Source organism: Trachypithecus francoisi, unplaced genomic scaffold (genome assembly GCF_009764315.1).
Source record: "Trachypithecus francoisi isolate TF-2019V2 unplaced genomic scaffold, Tfra_2.0 Lachesis_group13, whole genome shotgun sequence".
Classification (NCBI taxonomy): Eukaryota; Metazoa; Chordata; class Mammalia; order Primates; family Cercopithecidae; genus Trachypithecus; species Trachypithecus francoisi.
This window is the reverse complement of record NW_022681458.1, coordinates 57,231,832-57,243,311: the sequence shown is the minus strand read 5'-3', so window position 1 is coordinate 57,243,311 and position 11,480 is coordinate 57,231,832.

Genomic DNA, 11,480 nt, shown 5'->3' with positions numbered 1-11,480 from the left:
TTATATTTTAACTTTAATACAGGGTGAAAGAATAGTGACAGTTTTCCAGTACCCCTTTGACAAGATGCCTGGACAGCAACTATGCAAATATATAGGTAAAAGTGCATATGAAAGATGTTAGCCAAGTCCATTATGTGGCATCATATTCAATCAGGGAAGAATGTTGTTTTGTAACATCGCCAAATCTCTCTGCATCCAAATGACATTTACCCCCCAAAATTTTTATGATAAAATACAGAGGATAAGCAGTTCATAGAATTTCCATGATTTCAGTATAACCTAATCATGTTTATTGATGAAGCAGATATTAAAATGATAACTCTCTTCAATATCTTCAAGTATTACATAGGAATAAATTATTGACAGAAACTTGGAAGGTAAAATATCCACAGCTGTTTATCTGGTGTGTAAAATACAAAGTGTTCTACAATGAATAAAATTCTCAATAATTAAAAAAAATTTAAACTTGCCTTTCAACCATTTTTTTCAATTAAGTTTAATTGTATTAGCAAAATAAATGTCAGTAGTAGCCATATGTGCAACAGTTAAAATGATATAATTTAATTAAATATGTTTTAATTAAGGGATAACTGAATTAGCCATAGGATTGTGATAAATTATTTAATTTTTTTATATATAATTATGCAATTATATATAGGACAATTTATATAAATATGCTTATCGCTACATGTAGTTTATGTACCTACAATACAAGTAAAAATATCCTTGTTAGATCCCGAGGGATGATTATGCTATTGAAAATGTATCTCTTAACATACTTTATTTCAGATTTGGCAGGATATTTTCAGAAATTCAAGTAAAAAAGTTAATTGTTACACAGTAGTTTTGAAAGTGATGAATTATCTTTTCTTCAGCTTGGATTTTAGGAAGACAATTTTATAACTGTTTTCATTTGATATTTATTTATGCTGAAAAATCTTATGAAATAGATGCAAGAACAGATAGAATTTGAGAGCTTCCACTGAGACCAAGTAAAAAGAAAATGAAAACTTTAAGATCGGAAACTGAATTTCATGAGGTCTACACTATTTGTATGTTGAACTAGAAGCCCAAATAATTGTATCTTAACAGTTCCTCAAAGAAGATATGTAGTTGCTAAATAAACACATGAAAATATGCTCAAAACAATATGTCATTAGGGAACTTCAAATTAGCATGGTGCGATACCATTATACACCAATTAGAATGTCTACTATCTGAAAAACTAACAGTAACAAATGATGACAAGGATGTGGAGCAGAAGGAATTCATTCACTGATGGTGGAAATGTAAAATGGTACAGCCATGTTGGAAGACAGTTTGGCAGTTTCTTACAACATAAGCATAGTCTTACCCTATAATCTAGCAATTGATTTCTTAGGTATTTACCCAAAAGAGTTGAAAAGTATGTCCACACAGAAACATGCCCATAAATGTTTATAGTGGTCTTATTGATAATTCTCTAAAGTTGGAAGCAACTAGTAAGTCTTTCAATAGATAGATGAATAAACACAGTGCAATACATTGGTGTAACAGAATATTACTTAATAAAAAGAAACATACCATCAAGCCTGAAAAGCTGAAATACATATTGTTAAGTGAAAGAACTATTCAGACAACAAAAAGATAGTGGTTGCCAGGGGTCTGGGGTAAGGAGAGAGGGATGAATATATTGATCACAGTGAATATTAAGCACAGTGAAATTATCCTGCATGATACTATAATGGTGGACACATGCCATTATACATGTATCAAAACCCATAGAACTCTACAACACATAGTGAATCCTAATATAAACCACATACTATCATTAATAATGATGTATAAATACTGGTCAAGAAATTGTAACAAATGTGCCATATTAATGCATGATAATAATAATAGGGAAAATTGTATGACAGAAAGGTAAGGGGGTTATAAGAACTCTGTACCTTTTGCTCATTATTTTTGTAAACCTAAATCTACTCTAAAAATAAAATAAATCAATTAAAAATAAAACAATTAAAAGTCACTCATTTAGTTTCAGATTCTTACATAGTGAGTGACACACTATTGTCCTATCATTACTATGGAGGTTGCTACTCCCAACTTAAATTAAACTGTTTTAGATTTGCAGATAAGATTTAAAATGAAACATAAAATACCTCAAAATAAAAGTAAGGCATATAAAACAACTTTTAGTCGTTTGAAAACATAATCGCTTTCTTTCCTCATGTAAGCTTTGTTTTCTCACAACTAGCCAGAGAAAATGAATGCTGCAAAATGTGGCTTAATGATATTTGTAACTATACCTCTTTCCACTAAAAATGGACACAGTAAAGACACTGAAAAATAAAATGAATATCTAAAATATCTCATTTTCTTTCATGCTTTTCAATCTATTTTATTTATTTGTTACTGGAAGTCTTCACAAAAAAATGTATCTGTTTTGTTTGTACTCGTTCAGTTTACCACTCAAATGCTTCCTACAAATATTCTAAATTTGACCTCAATATTTATTTACAGTCTACCTGTCAAGTTGTTACTCTTATCCATATTCTTATATTTTAGTAAAATAAATCTTTTGTATAATTGTACCTCTGTGTCAGATATTTTACTATTGAATTTTAAATAGCATTTATATTATAGTATTTCGATTTGATGCTATACTATTTAGCAATACGCTTCTCATTATAATTATCTACTTAAGAAGCTGTATTTTGTGGGCTAATTTCGAATAATTTAAAACAACATTTTTAAAAAAGTGTTTGAATTTTGTAATGATAATCATTATTTGACCAAAAGGTCAGACCATAAGCTTGAATGATGAAAGCATAACTACACCATATGTGCTTGACAGTGTAGTGGCATCAAGGAAAATCTTTTTCAGCTCTTGAAGAGAAGGCTGTGGTTATCATCCCAATTACAGAGATCTTAGACACTGTAGCTCTGTTCAGAGAAAGAACTTGCAGCAATCAAAACGCTGGCTGTGCACACAGAGGGTTCTCAAAATGTAGTCCACAGACTAGAGATTGCAGCCTCAGCATTACCTGGGAACTTGTTAGAAATGCAAATTATGTATTCTTACCTGGTACAAACTGAATGAGAAACTCTGGGGTTGGAGTCCAAAACTTTCCGTGATTTTTTTTTTTAAGCTTTATTTTACATTCAGGAGCACATGTGCATATTTGTTATACATTTAAACTCGTGTCATGGGTTTTTTGGTACATATTATTTAATCATCCAGGTATTAAGTCTAGTAACCAATAACTATTTTTTCTGTTCCTCTTCCTTTTCCCAGCCTCAGTCCTGCAGTAGACCGCAGTGTTTGCTGTTTCCTTCTTCATGTTCATGAGTTCTCATTATTTAGCTCCCACTTATAAGTGAGAACATGTAGTATTTGGTTTTCTGTTCCTTCATTAGTTTGCTAAGGATAATAATTTCCAGCTTAATCCATGTTCCCACAAAAGACATGATATTATTCTTTTTTATGACTGAATAATATTCCACGGTGTATATGTACCACAGTTTCTTTATCCAGTCTGTCACTGATGGGCATTTAGGTTGATTCAATGTCTTTGCTATTGCAAATAGTTTAGCAATGAACATTTGCATGCATGTACCTTTATGATAGAATAACCTATATTCTTCTGGGTATATACCCAGTGATGGGATTTCTGGGTCAAATTGTGATTCTGTTTTTTAGCTCTTTGAGAAATTGCCATACCGTGTTCCACAATGGTTGAACTAATTTACTCCCCCATCAACAGTGCATATGTTTCCTTTTCTCCACAAGCTTGCCAGCATCTGTTACTTTTTGACTTTTTAATGATAGCCATTGTGACTGGTGTGGGATGATATCTCACTGTGGTTTTTATGTGCATTTCTCTAATGATCAGTAATGTTGAGCTTTTTTTATAAGTTTGCTGGCTGTATGCATGTTCCCTTTTGAAAAGTGTCTGTTCGTTTCCTTTGCCCACTTTTATTGGGGTTGTTGGTTTTTCTCTGGTAAATTTATTTAAGTTCATTATAGATGCTGGATATTAAACCTTGGTCAGATGCATAGTTTGCAAATATTTCCTCCCATTCTGTTAGGTTGTCTCAAAAGTGTGTGTATTGAAAGTCATCTAGGTGATTTGAGGCAGACTGAAGTTTGAAAACCTGTACTTTACAGCTCTGAGTACAGCTTATAGTCTCAGCAATGAGGCTATGATTCAAAGATTAAAACAAATTAATGTGAAGACTACTGAGCCTTAGTTAATGCTAAACATTGATCATTAAAATCAAGGCAAAAGTTTCATACAGAATAGAATACTTCAGCTTTACATACTGGATTTGTGTGTCTTTTTTGTTGTTGTTGTTGACTTACAATTAAGGTTGGGCTATGAGAATGAGAACTCTTCATAATGCGGCTTGCAATCAAAGGTAAACAGAGTTAATACATATCTCTATCACAAAATAAATCCCAGTCAAAATGGTATCTCTAAAATCAAATAAGTGATATTAGAATATAGGCTGGGTCCAGTGGCTCACTCCTGTAATTCAAACACTTTGGGTGGCCACAGATGCAGAATCACTTGAGACCAGGAGTTCAAGGCTAGCCTGAAAAGCATAGCAAGATCAGTCTCTACAAACAATAATAATAATAACAATAATAATAAATAGCTGGGCATGATGGCATGTACCTCGGTTCTCAGCTACTCAGGAGGCTGAGGTAGGAGGGTCACTTAAGCCCAGGTAGTCAGAACTGTTGTGTTCACACCATTGCACTCCAGCCTGAGCAGCACAATGAGCCCCTGTCTCTATCTCTGTCTCTCTCTCTCAATATATTTATATATACACACACACATATATACACACAGATGTATATATTTATATATATGTACATATATTTAGAATATAAGTTTTCAAGACTTGAAGCCCATTGCTGCATGTTAGTTACTATAATCAGAGGGAAGATGAATGAGCGCATTGTTTTCTATTAGTCAGTCATGATACCCACACATTAGTATGAATAGTCACAATGATGCTGCTGCTTTTCTTTCTTTTCTTTTCCAATGAAGACAAAGAATCTTCCTTGAGAAAAATGTTTTTTAAAGTGTACTTTTAGTATCACCACCTTGAAGTAAGTTAGTTTGTTGGGAAGGAGGTAAGTTAATTTTTGTATATGGTACTAGAAGTTTAAACTCAGAGTTGTAATGTATTAAATGCAGACTAATTACCGAAATGCTAAGTTTATGTGGAATAGTTAAGTTATGAGGGTAAAATATAGTTGAATATCAATGTGTAACAGTTTACATTGGGGTTTTCTAGCCTCATTTTCCTGACATTCAACAACATTTGAGGGTCAAGCTTTATGGATTTATAAGATTTGTAAGAGTTATGTTGAAAGTAATTACTCATATGGGCCAGGCACGGTGGCTCATGCCAATAATCCCAGCACTTTGGGAGGCCCAGGCGGGCAGATCACGTGGTCAGGAGATTGAGACCATCCCGGCTAACACGGTGAAACCCCGTCTCTACTAAAAAATACAAAAAGTAGCCGGGCGTGGTGGTGGGTGCCTGTAGTCCCAGCTACTCAGGAGGTTGAGGCAAGAGAATGGCGTGAACCTAGGAGGCGAAGCTTGCAGTGAGCTGAGATCTGGCCACTGCACTCCAGCCTGGGCGACACAACGAGACTCCATCTCAAAAAAAAAAAAAAATTAAATTAAATAAAATTTAAAAAAGAAAAGAAAATAATTACTCATATAAATGGAATATATTTCCCTGTCCTCTCCAAATTTCTTTTAAAATTTCTTTTAGTCAAATATTACATTCTGATTTTTGTGTTTCTAGTGTACGTAACATCATTGAAATGTTGTCAACAGCATGTAAGACATATGGACAAAAGAATGAAAAAAAAATCAGTACCTCACAGATATATATCCCTAAAATAAAATGTCCCATCAATTTAGAAACTTTATTAGTGCTGCCCAAGAATATTAATTCTCTTTTATTTCTTAAAAGGCATCTGTTGAATTTCAGGTGGATACATAGCCCAACACTACACACCCAATTGTCCTGTTGCAACTTTGAGTGGCTATATGTCAAGGTTATAGCTAATTAAAACACGAGCAGAGAACCATCCCATGTAACCTCACAGCTTTTCTTTACAAGAGACTTTCTCTTGAAGAGCAATGCCCTCTACTTTGTCTTATCACCGTTGTATTAGCTACAACATGTATGCAATGATGGAGGCAAGAGCAACCACCCTAGATTACAAGATGGAAGCCACACACTGAGCTTGGCAGAACGCCAAGATCCTGGGTCACTGACACCATTTGGACTCCATATCATGTACCTTGACTGGCATGCATAAGTAAAATAAGCTATTTTCCTTAAGCTTTTGTTGTCTGGAAGCATTTTTAGAGAATCTGATATTGATTTTCAGTGATGTACTAAGGGAGCCTGATTTTCTTCATGTTCTATTGTTTATGAATACAGAGGCAGCATATTTGTTGAACTGGGATTAAATAAAAAAGGTAAATCGTGGGGGAAAGTAATGTTATAATGTGTTTGCTTTTTCAAACATTTGCTCCAATTTCTTGAAACTCAGCCAGTCAACAATAATTACTGAGCACATTCTAAAGACTAAGTACACTTCAAGGCCCTGGGAAAGCAACGATGGGCAAACCAGCCAAGGCAACTACCTTTAAAATGCCTTCATTTTTTGGGGGGAGGGAGTGCCAAAATAAATAAACAGATAAAATTAAAAATGATTGTATTTATTAAATTCATTGAATGCATTTTAAATAAGTCAATTTAAATAGGCATAAAGATTTCTGAATTTCTTTGAAAATATTAGTATTATTATAGTGTCCACTTAAAATTATTAAGAAATATTCTCATTTGAGATTTTATGACACCCTTCACTCACTCTCCTTCATCCTCCCCTCAAAATTATCCAAGTCAATGTTGACAGTGTTAGCCACTGTTAAGTGTTTGTTGCATACCCAGTCTTTCTTTGTTCTATGATTTTCAATATCCATCTGCTTATCTGTTGAAAAATACATATCTTAATTTATTTATACCAAAAAAATGAGATGATATCATAGTAATTGGTCTTGATATCCTTAGATGAAAATACTTATTATTTATTTATTATTTTTTGAGATGGGGGTATTGCTATGTTGCCCAGGATGGTCTTAAAGCCCTGAGCTTCAGTAATCCTCCTATCTCAGCTTCTCAAAGTCCTGGGATTGTAGATGTGAGCCACAGGCAGCCAGCCAAAATCCTTCTTAATGGAGACATATGTATGCTTTAATAATTTATCTCTGGTATACCATTGCATAAATGTACAGTAATTTCTACTACTTTTCACAGTATACATTGGTATTTGTCAGATTTTAGATATTACAAACATTCTGCAGTGAGCATGTCTCTGCTCATATTTTTATCTTTTCATGATATTATTTGTGTCATAGTTTGTAAGAAGTAAAATTGCTGAGTCATGGGATATGTGCTTTTTAAAAATGTTCATAAATAAAATCAAGTTACTTTTCAAACGTTATTATCAATTTATGCCACCACTAATCTTAAAAATCCAGCACATAATATTTTTGTTTGGACGATGTAATAGAAAAAATAAGGGATCGACAGCAACTCATGTTTATTGTCTATTCATATTACTTTTCAAAATTTTTCTTTATAGATTTCCGCTTGTTTTCCCCAAACATTTTGCTTTATGCACTTTTTTCTTTTGTTTGTTGCGGAAATACTTTTGACTGTTATGTTTTCATCATTGATTGTACTCTTCAGTGTTTTTAGTCTTAAATATTACTTGATATTGGTAGAAATGTAAATATTACAGTTTTCTTTGTGTTTGTATTTAATTCTGCTATCTTTCCCATTTGTTTACTTTTAACTTTTCTATCATCATAGTTTTAGTAATATCTTTTGTTAGATTTTCTAAATTGAGTATCTCCTTTTATGGAATAATTAAATTATTTCCATTCATTTTGATAACACATATGCTTGTCATATACCTATTTTTTCAATTTTTACTAGTTTATATATTTTTACTATTTCTCATATTCGCATCAATTTTTGCTAGATCAAATCAATTTATTATTTTCCTAGATTTTTATAATTTTTTATGTAAAGAAAAATGATCACATACAATATGAACATATGCCAAAAATATTTCAGAAAAATAATTAACCTTAATTTTACTCTTGAGAGGTTTATCTATAGATATTTTGTTACAATACTTTTTTGTATAATTTTATTTTTATTGATTTATTTTCGATTCGGGGGTATGTGGGCAGGTTTGTTACATGGGTATATTACATAATGCTGATGTCTAGTGTACAAATAATCCCATTACTCAGGTACTGAGCATAAAACCCCAAAGACCGTTTTTCAATCATTCCTTTTTCCCTCCCTTATCTCTTTAGTAGTCCTCAATATCTATTATTGCCGTCTTTCTTTTCTTTTTTTTTTTTTTTTTTTGAGACGGAGTCTCGCTCTGTCGCCCAGGCTGGAGTGCAGTGGCCGGATCTCAGCTCACTGCAAGCTCCGCCTCCGGGGTTTACGCCATCTCCTGCCTCAGCCTCCCCTGTAGCTGGGACTACAGGCGCCCGCAACCTCGCCCGGCTACTTTTTGTATTTTTTAGTAGAGACGGGGTTTCACCGTGTTAGCCAGGATGGTCTCGATCTCCTGACCTCGTGATCCGCCCGTCTCGGCCTCCCAAAGTGCTGGGATTACAGGCTTGAGCCACCGCGCCCGGCCAACCCGTCTTTATTTTCATGAGTACTAAATATTTAGCATCTACTAAAAAGTGAGAATATACAGTATTTGGTTTTCTGTTTCTGCATTAATTCGCTTAGGATAATGGCCTCCAGTTACATCCATGTTGCTACAAAGGACATGATTTTGTTCTTTTTTATGGTTGTGTAGTATGCCACGATGTATATGTATAACATTTCCTTATCCAATCCACTGTGGATGGGCACCTAGGCTGATTTCATGTCTTTGATATTATAAAAATAGTGCTGTGATGAACTACGAGTGCATGGGTATTTTTGGTGGAATGATTTGTTTTCTTTTGGTTATATACACAGTAATGGTATTGCTGGCTTGAATGCTAGTTCTATTTTAATTTCTCAGAGAAATCTCCAAACTGCTTTCCATAGTGGCTGAACTAATTTGCATTTCCACCAACAGTGTATAAGTATTCTATTTTCTCTGAAGCCTTGCCAGAATTTGTTGTTAAAATATTTTAATGTCAATTTTTTCTTTGTGTGTATTATTTGTGTACATACCTGTACATGTGAGGGAGTGTTTTTGTGTATATACAATGCAATCTTATATCCTGTCCCTTCTGTAACATTTTCTTCATGATGATTTTCTCATGCCACTAAAATAGCATAAATGTTATATGTTGTATATTTCATTTAATATGTTTATGATGTTATATCAGATATAATTTTTAATATATTACTTGCAATAATATATCTTGTGTATTGTTTGAATTGTTTAAATTTTTTCATTGTTTAAATATTGTCACTCATGCTGTTCATCTATCATACATAATAAACAAATATCTTTTTTATTCCTCAATATTTATAACTAGAATTCAGAATCCTCATGAAAAAGTTAAAGATTGTATATTATAGATGAAATCAGTTATGTTAATCCAATTCATACTAAATTTATATGAGGAATTTTACTATAAAGATTCAAAGGTGTCATATATAAACAAAATATTAAAGCGAGTAGATCTTAAGAATATATCTTCAGGAACATTCTCAATTTTTGACCTCTCTAGAGTAATACATTATAGAAATAATGCCCATCAGTTCTTCCTGAGCTTCTTAGAGTTCAGGTACACAAAACATTATTGGTTGGCCCTGAAACTTAGCACGAGCCTCTTGGGCTTGTTTGGTTTAGATGTATTCCATGGATAAATCAATTTTGGTAGGCAATTGGGTGATCTAACAGACAAAGTTACCTCGATGGTGGAATGGAAGTGGAATTTATGACACATAGATACATATTTCCACATTTATTTTTAGGAATATTATGCAACTAAATATTGCCATCTGAATTTGGCAAGGTACCCATTTCATATTACCAAGTAAACATATAAAAGTATTTATGAAAACTGCTATGAGCTTACAGCAAGATGGCATCCATCTGCAAACCAGGAAGAGGACTCTCATCAGAATCTGAATGAGCTGGCAGCTTGATCTTGGACTTTCCAGCCCTCAGAACCATAGGAATAAATTTCTATTGCTTAAGCCATTCAGTAATGGTATAGTTATTGCAGTAGCTTAAAATGACTAAGACAAATATATTTTATGTTAATGAAATCTATATAGTTTTAATTTATATTTATCTTGTTCCTAGTGAACATGACCATACATAAATTTGAAATCTCAGTGGAAATTCCCACATCTTCTTATCAGAAAGGAGTATGGTAGACAAGAGGAGAGTTTGAGTATATATAAAAGTTGTGTTATGGGCCAGTATTGTGTCTTAACCTCCTATGCTTTTCTTAAATCTAGCTACATCTGTACTACATAGAGAACTATTTCTACAAAATTTCTCTCATATGAATAGCACAGATGCCTGAGTACTCAACTGTGCTGCAGAATTTAATTTTTGCAAATTCTCCGCAGTCTTTGTGGCATATTCTAGAGACTACTTTGTTAAAGTCACCAATGACCTTCAAGATAGCCAAATTGAGATCATTTAGTCATCTCATTTTACTTAAAAGCTACCAGTAGCATTCCTCACAGCTGGTTACTATTTCCTTAAAACTAACCTTTTGCATTGGAAGGAAGGATTTATGGGGCATCTCATTTTCTTGGCTTTACAATCTTCTGCCAGGAGCTTGTTTGCTATCTCCTTTTTTAGCTGTTGCTTCTCAGGTCAACCCTGATCTGTCCTGGGACTCTTTATCTATCTGTATAAGCTCTCACATGATCTCTTGCAGCCCTTGCTTATAAATGGCATTGATATGCCAATGCCTCCCAAATGGGTTGTGATCCTGACTCCACATTTTATACCTGCACATCTCACTATCTCTATTTGTATATCTAAAACTAATCCAAATTTTATAAACAATTTCCCCAATCTGTCCCTCCTCCTCAACTTTACTTAACATCTTAGACCAATTACTTTCATTTCAGTATCTTCTTAATATTTTCCCTGATTTTATATATCTCCTAGAATCAATTTTTTACATCCTGACTAGAGCGGTATTTATATCTTCCTCCCTCCCACCAATGCTTCCTTTTTCCCTTTGTTTTTAACCCAGAAACAATATGTGTCTGTAGGTGCCTGCATGTCACCTTTATCTTCCGCCTCACTAGCTTTCTCCTTCTCTTCTAGTTCTTTCTTCTCCCACTTACCTGACACTAAGAAACTCATGATAGCAAAATACATGCGCCCTTGTCTTATTTATATGTGTTTATTCTTTCACAAAAATACACACTTGTTCTTGTTTTTATACAAA